Source organism: Nannospalax galili, unplaced genomic scaffold, assembly GCF_000622305.1.
Source record: "Nannospalax galili isolate Female #2095 unplaced genomic scaffold, S.galili_v1.0 scaffold436, whole genome shotgun sequence".
NCBI lineage: Eukaryota > Metazoa > Chordata > Mammalia > Rodentia > Spalacidae > Nannospalax > Nannospalax galili.
In genome coordinates, this window is record NW_008337921.1 from 1,196,679 (window position 1) to 1,218,039 (window position 21,361).

The 21,361-nt window shown below is 52.6% G+C and overlaps 1 protein-coding gene across 3 annotated transcripts in view; it reads right to left on the reverse strand.

The window, feature by feature from the left end:
- Sorcs2 (sortilin related VPS10 domain containing receptor 2) overlaps nt 1–21,361 on the reverse strand; it is a 412,336-nt gene that overhangs the window by 353,204 nt on the left and 37,771 nt on the right. The window lies entirely within an intron of this gene.

Genomic DNA, 21,361 nt, shown 5'->3' on the forward strand with positions numbered 1-21,361 from the left:
GATAGATAGAATGATAGATATAGATAGATAATTAATAGATGACAGATAGACGGTAGACAAATATAACATAGGTAGGTAGATGATAGATACATAGATAGATGATACATAGATAGATAGATGGTAGATAGATGACTGGTTGATAGATAGAAATCCAAAGGGCTTCTTGGAGGAGGTAGTCTGTGAGATATTCCCAGAAAACTGTACACAGACTGACTTGGTGGAGCAGATGGTACAATCTGATCCTGAGTTTCCCCTGGGCCTCTCCGAGCTCCCATCCCCCATCACTGTAGTGCTAACATTGTTTTTATAAAGCTAATTTCCTCACACACCTTCTTTCCCAGGACCCTTATATTGTGCTCAAATCTATTTTGTATACATATAAAATGTATTTATCAATATTGTTCTTTTTTCTCGAATGCAAATTACACTCCATACATAATGCAAATCCCCCAATTCATACAAATCAGAGGGAAGCATCCTCAATCAGCCACAAAATCAGAAGACAGGGCTTGATGGTAAGGACTGAAGGCCTCCTGCACCTTCTCTGTCTCCCCGCCCCCAAATGCAGCAACAAGACTGTTCAAGGGTGTTCTCACCCTTATCAGGGCTCAGCGCGGTTCTCCAGTAGTTTTCTGCAGAGCTCACTCCCCATCTGCTGTAATTGAATAATCAATTGCCTCTTCCTTAATAACTGAATTTATTAAATGCAGAATACATACAGCTGATCACTCAAGGAACTAATTTGCAAGTCAGAGCTTTTGAGAAATTGTTTAAGGAAAAGATCTGTGTGTTTCGTAAACCTGGGGTAGAGGGGAGGGGAGAAGGAACTGGAAAGCGAGGGAATAAATTCCCATGATTTGCATTCAATAAGTATAATCTCATGCCTCAGCCACGTGGGCCATCCCAGCAAAAAGCACATTTACTAATGAAATCACAGGGTCTGCCGGCCGACAGGTAAATATGACACACTACACACTACACACTGATGGCTGTTACCTTGCCCCATGGGAGTTGCCTAGGCAACCCATCTCCTCCTTTTGAGGGGGTCTCCTACACGCATCACAGAGGGGTCACCAGCTGCCCTGGCCCCTGCAAGCTGGATCAAAGGCCTGTCTGTAAAAATTAGCATTTAAAAATAGAGCAGATACCTACACAAGACTGGCCCAGCACCATCACAGCACCTGGCACTGGTACAGGGAGCCAGGCAGGGATGGCCAGTCAGGGCTCCGTACACGTTAACAGGGGCTCTACGGAGCCAGTACCACAGTGAGTTTGGGAACACTGTTAATGTTCATCAATTTCTTCAGTGTAAGACTCCTCAGAGCCTTTAAAGGTTGCTGGGCAAACTGAAGCACTCCCCAGTTTCTCCCCCAAACCCATCAAGAGACTGCAGAGCTGCCTCCAAGGGCCTCACCCAGGACACTGCCTGGAGGCTGGAAGACTGTCTGCCTTCTCTAAGCTGGAGGGAGTAGACACAAAGCCTGCTGGGAAATGAGGTCCAGGGTAGCACTGACTGGAAGGATCTGGAAACCAGCTCTGGATCCTAAGTTGGTGCTCTCCATGGACCAACTTCTGGGGCTAAATCCAGCCAGGGAGTCAGTTCTCCACAGCCAACCAACCTAGCCCAACACAGGCCAAGCACCATGCAGTTGGCATGCCTGGGGTCACCCCTGAAGCAGCCTCCCTGTGTGGCAAAGGGCACCCAGAAGCCTGGATGAACACAGTGGCCATTCAGGCTGCCCTGCTGGGAGACACTCGACCTGTATAGCTACCCCCAACACCACAAGAGGGCCTCCTTGGCACCACATGGGGTAACAGTGTGTGGGTAATGACTGTGGGCCCTTGAGCCCTCCTTGGAGCTAGGTGGGGGAGAGGTAGCAAGGGAAAGTGTGGCAGAGCTTGGAGCTCGGAGACCAGGACGCTCTATCCTGGGGCTTGGGAGGCTGCACCCAGACAAGGCAGGCCTGGGAGGTCTTGGCGGCCAGGCACTCACAGTCCCATCAGGAACGTGAGGCAGGAGAGTGTCCATCTGCAGAAATCTGGGCTGTTGTATTGAGGTGTCGGCCAGACACATTGCCCCTCCTGCTACACAGGGATCCTGTGGGGTCTGAGGCTGGATAAGGTTCTTTTTCTGTCCCTGGCACAGACTTTCAGATCTCAGTGTAGCTTCTCACAGTGCGTCTATAAGCCACATCACACTCCCCTGCTTGGTGTGGGGTTCCATGTTGGCAGGTCACCTGCTGAACAGCCCACGGGCATCTGGGGTTGCACTCATCACCGCTCCCTCCCACCTGCCCAGTCATCCATTCACCCACTTCCTTTCCCCTCACACCCTTCCGGAAGCCCTTTCAGAAAGGGCTCAGAGAGGGGAACCAGGAGGACGCTGGGGCTTAAAGAAGGGGATACTGGGGCTCAGAGAGGGAGGAGTCACCCTCAAAGCTCTCACACACTGCCCCAGGGATCCCCAAAGCAGCAGACATGTTTATTGAGTAGCTGCTGGGCCAGCCAGTGATAGAGCCACTGCCCAATCAATATGGCAGGTTCTGATCAAGTTCCTGGGAGTACATTGGTCTGGGGGAACTTCGGGCAGAACAAATAGCAGCTCCCGGCCTCCTGCAACTAAACTCCACAGCAGCCCCTTGGATGGACACACAGAGGACGAAAGTCAGCATGGAAGGTGGCCCCTGCCTCTTCTGGTTCCCACTATCCTCTTGTCCCCAGAGAACAGAGACACTCCCACTATGGGTTCCCACTGTGTGACCAGTTCTGGGGCCATGGCTTGTCCTGTCCTTCCCCACCCAGGCCTGGGGGCAGCAGGTGGACAGCATACCAAACCTCTCTCTCTGCCCAGGCAGACCCTGCCCTATGGGCACTGGCCTTGGGTCATAGTGAGGACTCCTGTGTCCAAACCCTGGGAGGCAGCCCCTGCCTCTTCTGGTTCCCACTATCCTCCTGTCCCCAGCGAGCAGAGACACTCCCACTATGGGTTCCCACTGTGTGACCAGTTCTGGGGCCATGGCTTGTCCTGTCCTTCCCCACCCAGGCCTGGGGGCAGCAGGTGGACAGCATGCCAAACCTCTCTCTCTGCCCAGACAGACCCTGCCCTATGGGCACTGGCCTTGGGTCATAGTGAGGACTCCTGTGTCCAAACCCTGGGAGGCCTCCTGTGGGGCTAGGCAGACCTCCACCAGGGGCCTCCTCCTCTTCAGTCACACAGAAGCTGGGCTTCTCTGTGATGTCAGATCCTAGTCATCACCCCAGTACAATGAACACAAAGGGGGCATGAGGAGTGAGGTAAGGACTGCAAGCCAGGAAACAGAGCCAGGGGTGAGGTCTACAGTGGGAGCCAGCTGGCCTACCCGGGTAGGGCGCACGGGCCGTAGGGTGCTGCAGCACACTGGACCCCACCGTAAGTCTGGCTCTTTCAGAGCCAGGAGAGCTGAGCTTTTACTGACCGTACTTCCATGGCTGCATTCTCTGGCCCTCTGCACCCCAAGCCTATGGGCACAACCACAGTCCACAGGGCTCAAGAATCAGCACAACACCTTGGGTCAAGCAGCCTGGGGTCAGCACCCTGGGAAGGAATGGAGTTCCCTGAACACTACCTGTGTGTCCACATATTGAAGACCACCACCTGCGATGCCAAGCCAGTGAAGACTGAGGGACGGCACCTTCGTTCAGCCAAGGCGTGGGTCACAGGGTGTGGACAGTCACCCTGCCCCCTGCAGTGAGGCATGGCTAGTCCAACAGTGAAGGGGAAAGAGAACCCTGCCCTGGGGGATAGACCGCCTCCACAGCTGTGGACAGAGGGGTGTGGCAGGCACGGGGACCTGAGCCACGAGGGAGAGCAAGGAGAAGCTGCCCCATTCTTTCCCCCACTGTCGTATCACCAGACCCAGGAGGGACCTGAAGAGAAAATCTGTGGAGCAGCAGGGGCCAGAGCCAGGGGAACAAATTGCAGATGCCTCGCAGGGTATAGCGGGGTACAGCAGGGTACAGGCTAAGGGGGCAAGGAGGTGTGACCCACAAAAGTGCAGTACTCCTGTCCCCCAAGACAGCACTTGACATGTCTTCACTCCTTTATGTTTTAAAAGATTTAATGTGTCTATACGTCTATGTGTCTATATATGTGTGTGTATATATGTATGTGTGTTTATGTGTGTCTGTGTGCATGTGGGGATGTGTGTGAATTGTCCGTGTGTGTATGTGTGTGTGCATATGTGTATGTATATATATGTGTGTGTCTGTGTACCATGGCATTGTATGTAAGTGTACCACATGCATGCAATGCAATGCCTGTGGAGGCCAGAAGAGGGTGTTGGATCCCCAGAACTGGAGTTATGAATAGTTGTTAGCTGTCATGTAGGTGCTGGGAACCGTACCCAGGAACTCTGTAACAGCAGCCAGTGCTTTAACTGCTGAGCCCTCTCTCCAGGCCCCACTTTGCTTTTGACTCGGGGTCTCTCGTTTCTGCCACACTGAGCTCTGGGCTATAGCTGGCCTGCAAGCTTCCGTTGGTTCTCCTGCTTCTGGCTCCCATCTTGGCACAGTAGAGTGCTGGAGTAGGCAGATGTGAGCCACCACATCTGGCTTTTTAAGTGGGTCTTGGAGATCAAACTCGGGTCCTCATCTGGCAAGCGCTGTACCTGCTGAGTGATCTCTCTGACCCCCACTTTCTTCTTGTCACCCCCTTTCACAGTGACAAACCCAGAGCTCAGGTAGGTTAAGGGACCTGTTCACAGATGTTCCAGACAGTAAAGGAGTAAGACACAGCCCAGAACCACACAGACACATGCATACCTGCACACACAAGCATGTACACACATGCACATATGTACATATGCACAAACACATACACACACATACACAGACATATATACACACATCCTCCAATCAGTAAAGCAGCAAGACACAAGCCCAGCACCAGACAGACACACAGACATACATGCATGTACACACATACATGTACAAATATACATATATTACATGTACACAATATATATACACACATGTACTCCAGTCAGTAAAAGAGCAAGACACAAGTCCATCACCATTCAGACATATATACACACACATACACATACATACATACATACACACATAAATGTACATACACATGCATGTACAAATACACGCATTACATGTACACATACATACATAGATATGCACACATGTAGACATACAGGTACACACATGTATTCCAGTTGGCAAAGGAGCAAGACACAAGCCTAGTACCACACAGACATATATACACACACCATTACCATTACACATACACACATATATACACATTACACATATATACACACCATTGCACATACACACATTATACATACATACACACATACACATATACATTCACATACACACATATACACACACCATTGCACATACAGAAACATACATTACATACATATACACACAATTGCACATACATTACATACATGTACATACACCATTGCACATACATAAGCATACACACACACACACACACACACACACAGAAAGAGCTGCTCTCTGGCCAGCAGATACTCGGGCCTTCCTGCCTCCTCTGGGACCCACGCCTAGGCTGGCCTCTCTCAGAACCTTGGAGAGAAGAGTCTGCATGCTCACTTGGCCTTTCCAAGGATCCCACTGAGCAGAGCCATCCTGTCCCTGTTATCCCCAGTGGTCCCCCTCAGTGCAGGATGCTGGGTCCAATCTGGATGTGCCCCGCTGGTTTGCAAGGGTGAGATCAACAACCTCCATCACTACCCTCTGGCCAGCTGCCCACACCAGGGCCCAAAGGAGGCCAGCCAATGACCCACCGCATTTTCTAGTAGTATCCTCCCTGCCGCCCTACAGATTACCAGAAGGTTAAGTGGCCTAACCTGCTCTCCTAGGCTGCCCCAGTCACCAGCCAGTGCCTGGAGCTACAAATTAATAAAACACTACATACCGGGTGTTGTCTAGGCTTGTCTTCATGACTCTACTGACACCCGAGTCACACACGGTGCTGGGAAGGAGTGTCTGGGGCCTGCAACTACACACAGCCAGTGAGCACTCAAGGCTTGTGTGACGAAAGGGCCACACGTGGCCAGTGGTGACCTGCAAAGTGAGGGAAGCCCCACCAACGCGTCACAGATGGAACAGCACCCGGGTGAGGAGCCCTCACCAGCACACCACCCATGGTAACACATGCCCAGGCCTTGGCAGCCATGGGACATATGTCAGTCACACTGACAACCACCATGGCTTCTGGAAGTTGCTGCTTAGGGTCAATGCACAGCTCAGCCCCTACCAGTGGGAAGCCCAGTGCAAACCATTCAGCCTTACTGTGCCTCAGTTTCCCAACAGCAGCCTCCTCTTGAGGGAGCGTGAGGACAGAGTGAGTTAGTACACCCTTCTTCCCATAAGTTTCTTAAGACTATAAGCAAGATGGGACTGGGAGCTGGCTCGGCAGTTGGGAGCACTGGCTGCTCTTGCAGAGGACCTGGGTTCGATTCCCAGCACCCACATGTGGCTAAGAACCATCCATAACTCCAGTTCCAGGGAATTCAACACTCTCTCCTGACCTCTGCAGCCATTGCATAACATGGGCTCACTTACAAACATGCAAACAATATACTCATATGCAGAAAATAAAAATAATAAATAAAATATTTTTTAAAGACTACAAGCAAGAAAAAAGTCTCTAGGAAAAAACCGCATTACATGTACACATACATACATAGATATGCACACATGTAGACATACAGGTACACACATGTATTCCAGTTGGCAAAGGAGCAAGACACAAGCCTAGTACCACACAGACATATATACACACACCATTACCATTACACATACACACATATATACACATTACACATATATACACACCATTGCACATACACACATTATACATACATACACACATACACATATACATTCACATACACACATATACACACACCATTGCACATACAGAAACATACATTACATACATATACACACAATTGCACATACATTACATACATGTACATACACCATTGCACATACATAAGCATACACACACACACACACACACACACACAGAAAGAGCTGCTCTCTGGCCAGCAGATACTCGGGCCTTCCTGCCTCCTCTGGGACCCACGCCTAGGCTGGCCTCTCTCTCAACCTTGGAGAGAAGAGTCTGCATGCTCACTTGGCCTTTCCAAGGATCCCACTGAGCAGAGCCATCCTGTCCCTGTTATCCCCAGTGGTCCCCCTCAGTGCAGGATGCTGGGTCCAATCTGGATGTGCCCCGCTGGTTTGCAAGGGTGAGATCAACAACCTCCATCACTACCCTCTGGCCAGCTGCCCACACCAGGGCCCAAAGGAGGCCAGCCAATGACCCACCGCATTTTCTAGTAGTATCCTCCCTGCCGCCCTACAGATTACCAGAAGGTTAAGTGGCCTAACCTGCTCTCCTAGGCTGCCCCAGTCACCAGCCAGTGCCTGGAGCTACAAATTAATAAAACACTACATACCGGGTGTTGTCTAGGCTTGTCTTCATGACTCTACTGACACCCGAGTCACACACGGTGCTGGGAAGGAGTGTCTGGGGCCTGCAACTACACACAGCCAGTGAGCACTCAAGGCTTGTGTGACGAAAGGGCCACACGTGGCCAGTGGTGACCTGCAAAGTGAGGGAAGCCCCACCAACGCGTCACAGATGGAACAGCACCCGGGTGAGGAGCCCTCACCAGCACACCACCCATGGTAACACATGCCCAGGCCTTGGCAGCCATGGGACATATGTCAGTCACACTGACAACCACCATGGCTTCTGGAAGTTGCTGCTTAGGGTCAATGCACAGCTCAGCCCCTACCAGTGGGAAGCCCAGTGCAAACCATTCAGCCTTACTGTGCCTCAGTTTCCCAACAGCAGCCTCCTCTTGAGGGAGCGTGAGGACAGAGTGAGTTAGTACACCCTTCTTCCCATAAGTTTCTTAAGACTATAAGCAAGATGGGACTGGGAGCTGGCTCGGCAGTTGGGAGCACTGGCTGCTCTTGCAGAGGACCTGGGTTCGATTCCCAGCACCCACATGTGGCTAAGAACCATCCATAACTCCAGTTCCAGGGAATTCAACACTCTCTCCTGACCTCTGCAGCCATTGCATAACATGGGCTCACTTACAAACATGCAAACAATATACTCATATGCAGAAAATAAAAATAAACATACAGAAACATACATTACATACATATACACGCAATTGCACATACATTACATACATGTACATACACCATTGCACATACACAAGCATACACACACACACACACACACAGAAAGAGCTGCTCTCTGGCCAGCAGATACTCGGGCCTTCCTGCCTCCTCTGGGACCCACGCCTAGGCTGGCCTCTCTCAGAACCTTGGAGAGAAGAGTCTGCATGCTCACTTGGCCTTTCCAAGGATCCCACTGAGCAGAGCCATCCTGTCCCTGTTATCCCCAGTGGTCCCCCTCAGTGCAGGATGCTGGGTCCAATCTGGATGTGCCCCGCTGGTTTGCAAGGGTGAGATCAACAACCTCCATCACTACCCTCTGGCCAGCTGCCCACACCAGGGCCCAAAGGAGGCCAGCCAATGACCCACCGCATTTTCTAGTAGTATCCTCCCTGCCGCCCTACAGATTACCAGAAGGTTAAGTGGCCTAACCTGCTCTCCTAGGCTGCCCCAGTCACCAGCCAGTGCCTGGAGCTACAAATTAATAAAACACTACATACCGGGTGTTGTCTAGGCTTGTCTTCATGACTCTACTGACACCCGAGTCACACACGGTGCTGGGAAGGAGTGTCTGGGGCCTGCAACTACACACAGCCAGTGAGCACTCAAGGCTTGTGTGACGAAAGGGCCACACGTGGCCAGTGGTGACCTGCAAAGTGAGGGAAGCCCCACCAACGCGTCACAGATGGAACAGCACCCGGGTGAGGAGCCCTCACCAGCACACCACCCATGGTAACACATGCCCAGGCCTTGGCAGCCATGGGACATATGTCAGTCACACTGACAACCACCATGGCTTCTGGAAGTTGCTGCTTAGGGTCAATGCACAGCTCAGCCCCTACCAGTGGGAAGCCCAGTGCAAACCATTCAGCCTTACTGTGCCTCAGTTTCCCAACAGCAGCCTCCTCTTGAGGGAGCGTGAGGACAGAGTGAGTTAGTACACCCTTCTTCCCATAAGTTTCTTAAGACTATAAGCAAGATGGGACTGGGAGCTGGCTCGGCAGTTGGGAGCACTGGCTGCTCTTGCAGAGGACCTGGGTTCGATTCCCAGCACCCACATGTGGCTAAGAACCATCCATAACTCCAGTTCCAGGGAATTCAACACTCTCTCCTGACCTCTGCAGCCATTGCATAACATGGGCTCACTTACAAACATGCAAACAATATACTCATATGCAGAAAATAAAAATAATAAATAAAATATTTTTTAAAGACTACAAGCAAGAAAAAAGTCTCTAGGAAAAAAACTTATTTTTAGTTTTAAAAAAAAGAAGCCTCTTGAAGGGGTTGGGTTGGCAGTGGCCTTGGGTCAGTACTTGGGTAGGACTCACCGGCTAAGCCAAAGTTGGCCACAGCATCCCTCCAAAACTTCTCTTCAAGGTCACCACTTTGACCTTTGGACCCAGAGAGCTCTTTGCTGTGGGGTCTAGCAGTGTGCCCAGCCTGACCCCATGAGACACAGGAGCACCCCAAACTGTGACCCTAAAAGGAAGGCCCAGACCTCTCATCTTGGCCCCTCACAGGACCCCACTGTGACTGCCCCAGCCCCCTGTTCTTCTCACAAATGAACCTGTGCTCCCCACTGCAGTGCCTGTCCCGGGGGCTCCAACCTCTGCACCCTTTCTGGATGCCTCTGCACCTCAGTTCTCCATGACAAAAGACCCCATCCCTGTGCTCCCTGGTCCTCCCTGTCTGTGGGTGTCCCCGCTATATCTGAATCAGACATTTAGGGGCACTCATGCCTAATCACACCCCACCCCCACCATGGCATACTCCACCTCCAGTTCTACTGGAAGCCCAGTTCTAGTGCTCCTAGTGAGGTGATGCCCAGGAATCAAAGGACAGATGGACACATCTTACAGCTTTGGCTCCATCCGAATGGGTTTGATGTCACACAGAGCATTTTGTTTGGGGTGTTGTTCATTTGAATTTGTTGTCAACATTCACACAGGACAGCCCCTCCTAGAATGCAGAGTTCCAGAGTCTCCCCCAGACTCAAAAGCAGGGATACCCCACCCCAGTCCACAGTCCACTGGAGTAGCCCTAGCTGGAGCCTGGGAGTAACATTCTACCTGCCAGGCTCACACACATCACACGCCACCCACTGAACATCACAGGCCCTAACAGTCAACCACAACCTCCAGCTCTAACATCTTGAGGCTGATCTGCAGCACACGTGTCTGCCATTCCTCAGCACTCCCATGACCTGCCTAGAACCTGATTGAGCGAGTTTGCAGCTTGAGGTTCACCTCCCCCATAGCCCCCAGCTTGGCCTTGAGGTCCTCACTGCTGTCCCCAGGGCTCCCTCATACCATTGCCGGGACTAACAGTGACCAGACCTGCAGGAGGCAGACCACTGGACCACAGGCTCAGGAAGGAATGCTGGGTGGGAGCAGAGTGACTACTCAGGGATGGCTGAGCCTTGGCCTCAGTGTCGGGGAAGGTCACATGACTCAGGCTCCATCACTCACTTGCTGGCTATTGTCATGTCCCCCAGTTCTTCAAGGACCTGCAGGCCTACCAATGGGGAGATCCCAAACTGAGGTCACTAGGATCCCTGTTCAGAACACTGACAAAGTCAGTCCTGGATGTCCAGGGACTCTGCCTGGGAGGCAGAAGTGACACCCAGGCCCAGCAATATGTGGGAAGGGAGTGATTTTTCTATCACACTGTTTCCAAGTCTTTAGAGTGCTGCCCAAGAGCCGTAGGACCAGCTGCAGAATGCCATCTCTGAGTTATAGAAGCTTCCTCTATCGGGGGCCCAGGTAAGAAAGGACCTGGCGTGGCTGCGGTGGCTCTGATTTGTACCTGGCATGTCACCACCATGTCCATCTTCCCTGAGGTGTTCCAGCCTGGGTGACAAATGGTTCAATCACTCAAGGTCTCATGGACACGGGCAAGTGTCTAATACATAGTCATTTGGGGAAAAATTGAGTAACATATACTTGGTTAAATATGGGAACATTCCAAACCAGGGCTGGGGAGACCACTCAGCTGGTAAAGTGCTCGCCACACAAGAATGAGGACCTAAGTTTGGATTCCCAGAACCCAGGGAAAAAGCTAGGAGAGGTGAGCTTGTAAGCTCAGTGCTGGGGAGGCCAAGCCAGATGGAGCCTTGGGCCCCATGACCAGCCAGCCTATCCTAATGGCTGAGTTTCAAGCCACTAAGAGACCCTGTCTCAAAAAACAAGGTGGATAATTACTGAGTAATAACTGAAGCTGTCCTTTGGCCTCCACGTGTACACACACACACACACACACACACACACACACACACACACACACACACACACACACACACACACATCATTTCAAAAGTATGCCCCGGAGAGGAGCACCTTTGTGGTCCTGCCCCCTGGGCTGCATAGACAGCCCTAAGGACCCACACCCCCAATTTCCTCCACCCAGGCCTGTCATCCCACCTCTGTCTGTCCCCATGACTCCCCACCTCCTACCTGCAAAGCTCCCCACCTCCCCAGTGTTTCTCGCTCGGGGCCTTTGCTCTGGCGGCTCCCTCGGCCTGGAAGGCTGCAGCCTCTCCCACTTGGGGCCTCTTACTCAGCAGGCCATTCCCTCACCTCCACAAGGGTCTGGGGCCTCCCATGCTGGGGTCTTGTCTTAGAAGGTGGCTAAGATCAGAGAGGATAGGCTCCACCTGGCAGGAGAGATGATCAGCCATTTCTAGCGATGACCAGGCCTATGGACATGGGGGACAAACACTGTTGGGACTGGGAAGTTCCTGCTAAAGTGTGACTGCCCAATGAGACATAAGCAAAGGTCACTGGGTGGGAAGGCTGTTTTAAAGGCCTAGGCTCTCTGGAAGATTCTCTTTGCTTTTCCCCACACCCACACCCCCACTCCCACTTGCCGACTGGAATGTAGGCAAGATGCCAGGAGGTATGGCAGCCATCTTGAAGAAAGGAGACACACATTAGTCAGCAGCGCAGGAAGGCAGGAGAATGGGGAAGAACACAGACACATATGTGTGTATACATAACTAACACACACACACACACACACACACACACACACACACACACACAACAGAACACAGACACATATGTGTGTATACATAACTAACACACACACACACACATACATATATTTGTTTAAAGTTTGTTTAATTCCCAAAAAGATTTTACGATGGTTCCTTACTACCTTCAGAATAAAAGCTTTTCATCCAGCAGAGCCCAAAGATAGAGCAAGTGAAAGAGACAGCGCTCAAAAGACAACCCCAGATCTACCGCTGGAATCTTCGGAATACCTTGTCTGCTAGTGTGAATGGGGCTTCAGTCAACTGCAGTGAAAGTGAGTCAGACTAATGAGCCCACTTTGTAAATGAAGAAGCCGGGGTCCGATAGCTTCATCTTTTTTCTGACTGTTTTGCCTTCAGTGGCAGAGACCAACTCTGGGCTCCTTGCTCTGGCTCCAAGCTCGTGAAGTCCCATGCTACCTGCAGCTCCAACTCTCCCAAAGCCTCCGCAGGCCTGACTCTCCCATTGGCCAAGCTGTCCATAGTCCAGGCTGTCCCACAGCCCCAGCTCTCCCACTAGCCAGGCTGTTCTGGTGTCTTGATGTTCCCCTGCCCTGGATGGAAACCTGGGTCTCCACCACTGACCAGCAAGGCAAAAGGAACCCATGTCCCTTCGAGTGCCATCCCTGAGCACTCTGTGCGTGCTCTTTCTTCCACTCACACAAACACCTGAAGCACCCGCCTCTCTCGGCCCAGGAGACCCACAGAGTATCAGGAAGATGCTCACACCACAGGATCCAACACTCATGTTGGGGACATGAATCCTAGGTGGTCTCTTTGGAAAAACATGAAAATGCTTGCTGAGTTTATCAAAATTATCAGTGTAACAGCTAGAATAAGCCAGCCCATTTGAAACCCCACCAGGACAGTGGACGGTTTTCCACAATGGAGGACTGAGGACCCATGGGGCTTTGCATCAGGAACAGCAGGGCCTACTGACCAGAGCAATGTAGGCTCAGCTGGACACCTGCAACCTGCTTCTTACAGAAGACACATGACCTGCCTTGCCCACTAAACTCCTGTGTACCCCAAACCTTGCTCAGGGGACACAACAAAAAATTGTCCGTGGGTGAGCTGCTACCACTGGGGAGGAAAACGTGGGGTCAGTATCTTCCAGGTGACACACACATCTATACTATAGCAGAAGGAACAGGGTTCTGGGTTCAAGTCTGGCTCAGTTGCACACTCCTCTGCGTGTACCCCAAACCTTGCTCAGGGGACACACCAAAGAATTGTCCGTGGGTGAGCTGCTACCACTGGGGAGGAAAACGTGGGGTCGGTATCTTCCAGGTGACACACACACAGAAGGAACAGGGTTCTGGGTTCAAGTCTGGCTCAGTTGCACACTCCTCTGCCCATATTCATTTCCTCATGGGTAAAGTGGGGCTCACAGGAGGACCTGTCTCCTAGGATACATGAGAGGCTTCAAGGTGGTGTCTCAGCCAGCCCACAGACAGTGCCTGGTCCCACGAGTGGGCATTCATGATACCTGCGGCAGGTATTCTTGGGTGTTCCTCCCATGAGGGCCGCATCCTCTCCCTTGAGTCCAGGCAGTTCTTGATAACTCTGACCAGAAGGCACAGCTGAATGGACATCACGTCAGCTTTTACTCTCAGTGGTTCCAGCGTGATGTGAGAAGGGCCGAGCCACATGAAGATGCTGCATAGAAAGGGCAGACCTACCAACAAGCCTTAAGCTGTTCAAGGCTTCAGAGGACTCAGGCCCAGCCACTTACTACAACCAAGCAAGAGCCACGCAGGCAAGACAGCCAACCCACAGCTCCATTAGCCATAATAGCAAATAATTTATGTGAGATTTGGGGATGTTTGTTGCTGCAGCATTACCCAGATATCCTGACTGATGCACACCACATAATCCCACACTCTGCAGCCAAAATGGGCTACAGTACATATGAAGGACCTGTGATACTTCAGGCGACAGCTGTCTCGGGCAGCAGATTCTGGGCCCCACCCCCAAGCTGTCTCCACGGCTGGCCTAACACAGGCCGCCTCATACATAAGGCCATGGGGGGATGCTCACTATTGGCCACAGGTGCCTCTCTCAAGGTAAGTAGAGGCTGTATGATGCCTGACCAGAGCAGAGTTCAGGACCTCCAATACCACGGGTCCCACAGAGTAAGTGTGTGGCTAGAGGGAGGAATAAAATTACAGCCGAGAAATGAGAGCACCCAGGCAGGGGCCCAGCCCAGGTCACACCATCTGTAATGAACCTCTTCCCACATGCCAGACACTTTGGGACATGGTCTCCAATCTGTGTAAAAAGCCACCAGAGAAAGATCTCCATCCTCTCTACAAATGAGGAGGTAAAGGCCCAGAGACGTTAAGCAACTTAACATGTGGCATGAATAGTGTGCACAGCTGGCGGTGTAATTAGGGCATCTGAGTAATCCCACTGTCTCACACCACACTGGACATCGACATAAGGGGGCACTGGCCTGATACCTCAACTCACAGGTACAGGGTACTCTCCTGCTGGCCAGTGTCTTCCTGAACCATCTCCTCATCTAGCTCCTCTGAGACCTTACACAGTCACAGAAGGGCTCACCCTGATTTAAAGACCACACCTGGCGTGGGGAAGTTCCTTGGCTGGTGGCCACAGCAGGCAGCAGAGCTGGCCCGGACAAACCTTAGGAAACTTTTCTGGTGCCGATACCTCTGGAGCTGTGAGTGACAGGGCTTGGCTCTCAGGTGGGTGAACATTCAGGTCTTCAGCACCCTTCCCAGAGCACCCTTCCCTGAAGGAACTTATTTTCCAGCACCTTGTGCGGCCCCCAGAGTCCAGACAGAGCCACACCCTACTTGCGTTAACAGAGCCGTCAACAGCAGCGGCTCCAGTCTCAGGTTCACAAAGCCTGCCTCCCTATGCTGTCTCAATGCTCCCATTACAGTCCTCCAGGGTAGGAGTCCAAGGCCTGGCCAGATCTGAGAGAGGCAAAGCCAGATTGCCCCTGACCTCTGGACATGCCCTAACTCCAGCCTCAACCATACTTGTAACAAGATGGGCACCCAGTCAACACACCAGCCCTCCTAACACAGTGCTCATTGCAAATCAGCAAAGAAGAATGGATGGGAAATGCCTGCTGAAGACTCCAAGTCTGTGTCTTAGCTGTGTGTCATGGTGTACATGCTGTCACCCAGACCCATATACAAGTGTGAAGAAGACGGTTTTGTGACAGTCTAAAGGAATGTTGGGGGGAGGTTATTCATTTCAATAATCTCATGTGTTCTACTGTGGGCCCTGAAACATTAGAGCCACCAATAAATGTGTACGAGCCACATTTGTCTCTGCCAGATGAGATCCCAATGGCTAGAGAGGCTCTTACCTCCGTTTTCTCACCAGACAACAGCCTCTCTCTGTTGGTTCCTGCCACAGCATAGGTCACATTGGTGACGGGGGCTCAGAGGGTATCATGCCAACACCTCACTGGAGTCATACCTTACCTTAGCTGCCCTGGCCCAATTTCCATCTGGCTTTGCATGTGGCTATGACCTAACTGGGTCTGCAGATCCTCTGAGCACTTGGCACAGGGCAAGCACTAACTTCTGAGAGGCTGAGGCAGGGGGACACCACCAGTGGAGCACCAGCAAAGGCTTCCTGAGGAGGGTTAACAGAGCCTGGAGAAGGGAAGTGTGCCTATGGGGTAGCACCAGGAAAAAGTCCTGCCTGTGCATCGCATCCTGTGAGCTGTAGGGACACACATGAGGAGCCTGCTCCCTAAATCAAGGAAAGCCTCAGAGTGCAGGCTGACAGGTGTCTGCATACCCTGCCCTGCCTAGCACCCCCAAGTGCCTCCATTTCCCTCTGATGGGACCACCAAGGCCCTGCTCCCAGGAGCAGCATTTTTGTTTGGGGCCGCTGGCGAGATTGAGGCATCATCAGAGCCTGGAGTAAGATGGTTTTTCTAGCGACACCTGGAAGGGTAAGGTGTCAGCTCGGAGCACCAGGGAGGAAGGAGAGAGCCCAGTGGTTTCACACGGTTGTGGGTACCAAATCCTGCGATCGATGCGGTAGATGCAGAAATCCAGGTTCCTGATCTGGCCACATCTCACAGTAGCCCTCATCTCTGACCTCTGCCTTGCTGAGCATCCATCTGGTGACCCAATACATTAACTGGTAGATTTTCCAAAGCCTTTCTAAACACAAGTCCTCTTCCAGTGAGGAATTAGAGGTCCCACACCCTGATCTATGACTCCTCAGAGCTCAGTGGGAGCTGGGAGAGGTCTGTAAAGCAGGGAGGCCTTCTGCAGAAGCTCTTTAACCCCCTTTGAATTCCCAGCCCCCAAACACAGCAGGCTCATAGGCTCCCCATCAAACAGCCTCCAGGGCACTGTCACACCTGGCCCTACTCCATGCTCTGCTGACCCTCCCCAGGCTTCCCTCTCCTTCTAATCAAGTATATCTAGTGCTGGAGACATAGAGCCTTCTCTCCCTTCCTCTCAGGGGGTCTCTGATCCCATCAGAGTTCCACCAACCCCTCTGCCCTTCTCAGGCCAGGTAACCTGGTAGCCTCTGTCCACCTTGCAGAGCAATGATAGTCCAACATCCATCCACAGAGCTGCTGGGGTCTGGCGGTCCCTCAGAAAGGAGGACTGGGGACAGAGGGGCTACAAATGGATGTGGAGGCACCCCAAATCTGCTTGAGAAGCTCCAGGGCTCAGAGAAGCCTCCATTTTAATGAAGCTAGATCATGCCAGACCTGTAGGCACCCCCTCCCCAGGTCCCTACACCTCCACACACACAGCTTCCAGGGTCAGAGGCACCCCTCTAGCAGCTCCTATACCTTTCCTAGTCCCATAGGTGGGCCCTGGACCCCAGGAGAACCTAGGTACTCTGGGCCTCTGAGTCCCTCCAGGCTATGTAGCTGTTCCTGCCCAGGCTCTTCTGCATGGAGCCCACAGCACCAGCCAGAACACCTCTGGCTCCCGTTGTACTGACAGGGTTGCTCTAGAGAGCTGTGAAGAACTATGTGGCTTTGCACACGCCCCCTTACAGCAGCTGAGTCGGAATGCAGTCATGGGAGCTTGACATTCCTTTCTTTTTTTATATATGTTTTATTTATTATTTTTATTTTATGTGTATGAGTATATTGTCTGCATGTACGTAAGTGCATCTGTGTCATGCAATGCCACGGGGGTCAGAAGAGGGCGTCGGATTCCCCTGGAACTAGAGTTAAGGATGGTTCGTAGCTGCCATGTGGGTGCTGGGAATCGAACACGGGTCCTCTGCAAGAGCAGTCAGTGCTCTTAACTGGTTGCTGAGCCATCTCTCTAGCCCAGAAGCTCCTTTCTTAACATCATCAGCACGCATTCCTCCTCAGCCCATCACACATGCCACTCACCGGGTCTTAGCACTGGGAGCCTGGCTGGGCAACCCTAAACAAGTTACTAGCCATCTCTGAACATAAGTTCCCTCATCGATAAAGGCCCTTCATATCACAGGGCAAGAGCAGTGCCCAGGTCCCTGGAGCCCAAGTAGCAGGGTTTCCCTTCTGAGCCCCACTCCACAGCCCCCATTCTGAAGCTGCTCCACCACCAGGGCTGAGGGGAATATACCAACATCAGCACCAGCCCACACACAGCTGAGGGACAGGCCCTCTCCAAGCACCCTGCTGTGCTTTGCGGTCCCCACCAAGAACCTTCTTGGGAATCACCGACACTGACCCTGGTTTACGAGGAAGTGAGCGGAGACCACATATGTGGTGCACCATTGTCAGTCAGGGCTGCCTGAATCTGAAGTTCAGGTTACTATGGAGAGAATGAAGTCTTGTTGGACTAACCCACTGATTCTGCAACAGAAATCCTCCGCCCACACTGAAACAGGTGTCTGAGGCCCGGCAGACGCTGCCCCATGCAGTCACGATAGGAATGACATCATCCGTGTTGACTGGGAGACCCCCTTCGTACTGCCCCAGCAGGACTGGGCACTACTGTGATTCTGCCTGCTTTCCAGCAAGGAGACCCCATCAGGGAAGCCAGGGGTGGAGGGGAACAAGGTTGAATGGCCAAACCTCTGTGCTCCTCTCACAAAGTATAGACTCCATTCAGCTCTCCAAGGCACAGGGTCCCAGCTCTCTGTGGCCGTCTGTCCCCATCCACAGCTGCTGAGATTGCAAGGCCCAAGTGGGCAGCCGCCTAGAGTCCCATGGCTGTTCCCTCTCCTCCCTGGCTTCCCACCCAGTTGGCCAAGGTGGAGCTGAGGAGCCTGGGCAGCCTGGCCCTGACATCTAATCCTCTCTGCCTTGCATATTAAAATGCCCCAGCTCCCTCACCAACACAGCCCACCCCCACCCCTAGAACAAAGCTGCTGGGGGAGCCTATGTTGGCTCCACACTTTCCTAATTGCCCAAAAGGGTTTGCTTGAATGTTTACCAAGAGTGTGGGGTAGTAGGTGGGTACAGGACGGGGGAGTCTCAGCAACACCCCCCCGGGGGGGGCAGTTCCATGGGCTCACAGCTCTCCAGTGTCTCAATGGGGCCCCAGAGCTCAGAGCCAGGGGTGCTGGGCCAGGCCCAACCCCCATGGTGTCTGCTCCCCACTCTCCATCACCCCTGGGAACGCAGGGCCCTGAAAGAGCCTGGCAGACTTCCTGCGCTCCTATTAATTAACATGCAGTGTGATAGCCAGGGGCTGGGAGGAAGCTGAGGCCTCCCTCAAGAACGACCAGTCAACCCTGGAGAAGTGTGTCCTCTGGGGAACCAGGCAGTGGGAGCTCTGAGTACTGGTCTACTTAACTGCCCAGCCAGTGAGTCAGAAACACAAACCCTGAGCTCCCCTAGCAGAAGGGCTTCCACAGAGGCTGTTACAGGAGGAGCTCAGGTGCTGCCAGCTCCAAGGACGGTGAAGCCCACTCTGCAGGCCAGGAGGAGGGTCTGGCCCCCGCAGAGCCCCCATCCCTGAGCTTAAAATCTGAGTGAGTGCCCCTTCTTGCTCTAGGAAAGTAAGTGGAAACTGAGGCAGGGCTCAGTAGAGCAGGAAAGGTCAATTCCATACTGGAAAGGGTAAGTTCTTTCCTCCCAGCGTGGGCCTCAACCCACTCAGCACACACCCAGCCCCCATCAGAACCTCCCACCAGACCAGTGCCACCCATGTCCTGAAAAGGGACACACACCTGGAGATGGGAGAATGGCTTGAAGGTGGCCCCTGCTGCTCTGTGGCAGACACAGAGGCAGCCTCTCTCCCTAGGGAGGCCTTATGTTCGGCTGGCACCATGGACCCTGGATTGGGGACAGTGTCTGCCCCGAGCAGTGAGAAGGGTTCTCTGTGCCCCTGCTGGCCCTGTGGGCAATGTGGTTTGTGCCCACAGCATCTCTTTTGGCAGAAGGTAACCCTGTGACCAGCCGCCAGTGAAAACCCCGGACAGAGTCTTTACTGGGCCCCTGGCTAGGGCAATTAAGCATGGCCCATGTGATTCCTCTGCAAGAGGATTCTAGAAGCTTCTGCCTGATTTCCTAACTTCATCCATACACTGCCGTCCTCTGCTAATTTTGCTGTCTTCACTGCATTTGACCAGTGAATGTGACCATACGCTTTGTTTGAGTCTCCTAGAGGATCTTCAAACCAGGCAGTAATCTTGGGGACCCTGACGTGGAGGAAAGCCACACCTCTTTCTCTGAACTCTAGGGTGCCTACGATGGTGCCTACAGTTTGCCCAAAGTCCAAATCCTGCACTAAATCCAGGCTTCTGCTTCCCAGCCCAGGGAGTAAGTCCCCTGGGGCAGGACAAGCTCTCCACGTGATGACCAAACAAGGAGGTAACCTCAGACCAATTACAGCAAAAGACCCCCAAGAAACCCAAGGCCTGAGACTGAGCTGGGGAGCTGCTACCAACACTGTTCAAAGTTCCAGCATGAACATCTTCTGGGCCTCACAGCTGCCACCACCCTGGCTTCCTGGTGTCTCCTGTCCCACCAGCACTGCCCAGTCCAAGTGACCCTAGTGTGACTGGGGATTGATAGTGCATGGACCCTACCCACTGAGGGTAACAAGTGAGGGTTCAAACACATTATTTATAGCTCAGGCACAAGACCAACCAAGCTAGGGTCCTGGGGAAGTAAGGACAACAATGCCAAAGGAAGGGGACAATGGTGGGGTGGCAACGTCTTCCTCAGGAGCTGATAGAGTCAGAACTGGATCTGGATCTGCAGTGTGAGCAGGCTCTAGAAAACAGAACAGAGGATGGACATCTATCCAGAAAGACAGAACAAAGAAGATAACAGGGCAGTTGGCTGGTGCAGATGGGGCTAGGAAGAGACAGAGGATGGGTGAGTCAGGATGAAGGTTCAGGGGGTGATTGAGGTTCCAGAGAGGAGCATCCAGGCAGCCTTACTCCAAGGCCCAGCCACAGAGGGTAGACAGAAGTACACAGAAGCAACATGGTGGCCAGAATGGGCTCGGGGGCTTCTGGGTGAGAAGCAACATGGCGGCCAGCACGGGCTCAGGGGCTTCTGGGTGAGAGTTACCATCCACCCACAGGCGCCAATGTGCTTGTCAATCAGAACAGCCTTCCTTGGGGCCCTGGACAGTCCATCTGCACTGAAGCCAGGGACACCTTCAGTTTTCATTCGCCTGATTGTGTCTGTATGCCAGAGCTCAGCTCAGAGCAGACCCTCTACCAACTGACCCACAGCGCAGTGAGGGAGCATCACTGAGTTCATCAATATCCAGACCGATGTCACCACCTGAACTCCCCATCCATCACTCCCTCATCCACTCCTCAGCACATCTGGCTGAGGTATTTGGAAGACTGCAATATTTGGAATAGGACAGTCCAATTCAGCCTTCAGGGAGGCTAGCAACCCCTGAAGCTCATGTTAGACCAGATGTCCCTTCTTGTGGCATTGACCAGAAAATTCACAAGAGATATGGAGTATACTGAGGCTTCCCTAGAGGGAGATGCTAGGGCCTTACAAAGTTGGATGTGCTCAGCTCACCAAGCCTTGCCTCCTCCAGCCTGACCTCCCTGCATGGAGGATTCTAGCTCCTGGGTAGTAAGCTCCCTCAAGCAGAGAACAGCAGGGTGGGAGTGTGGGCTGAGCTGGACCTCTCAATTTAGTGAGGCCAGCAGTCCTCCAGATGGTGCCTC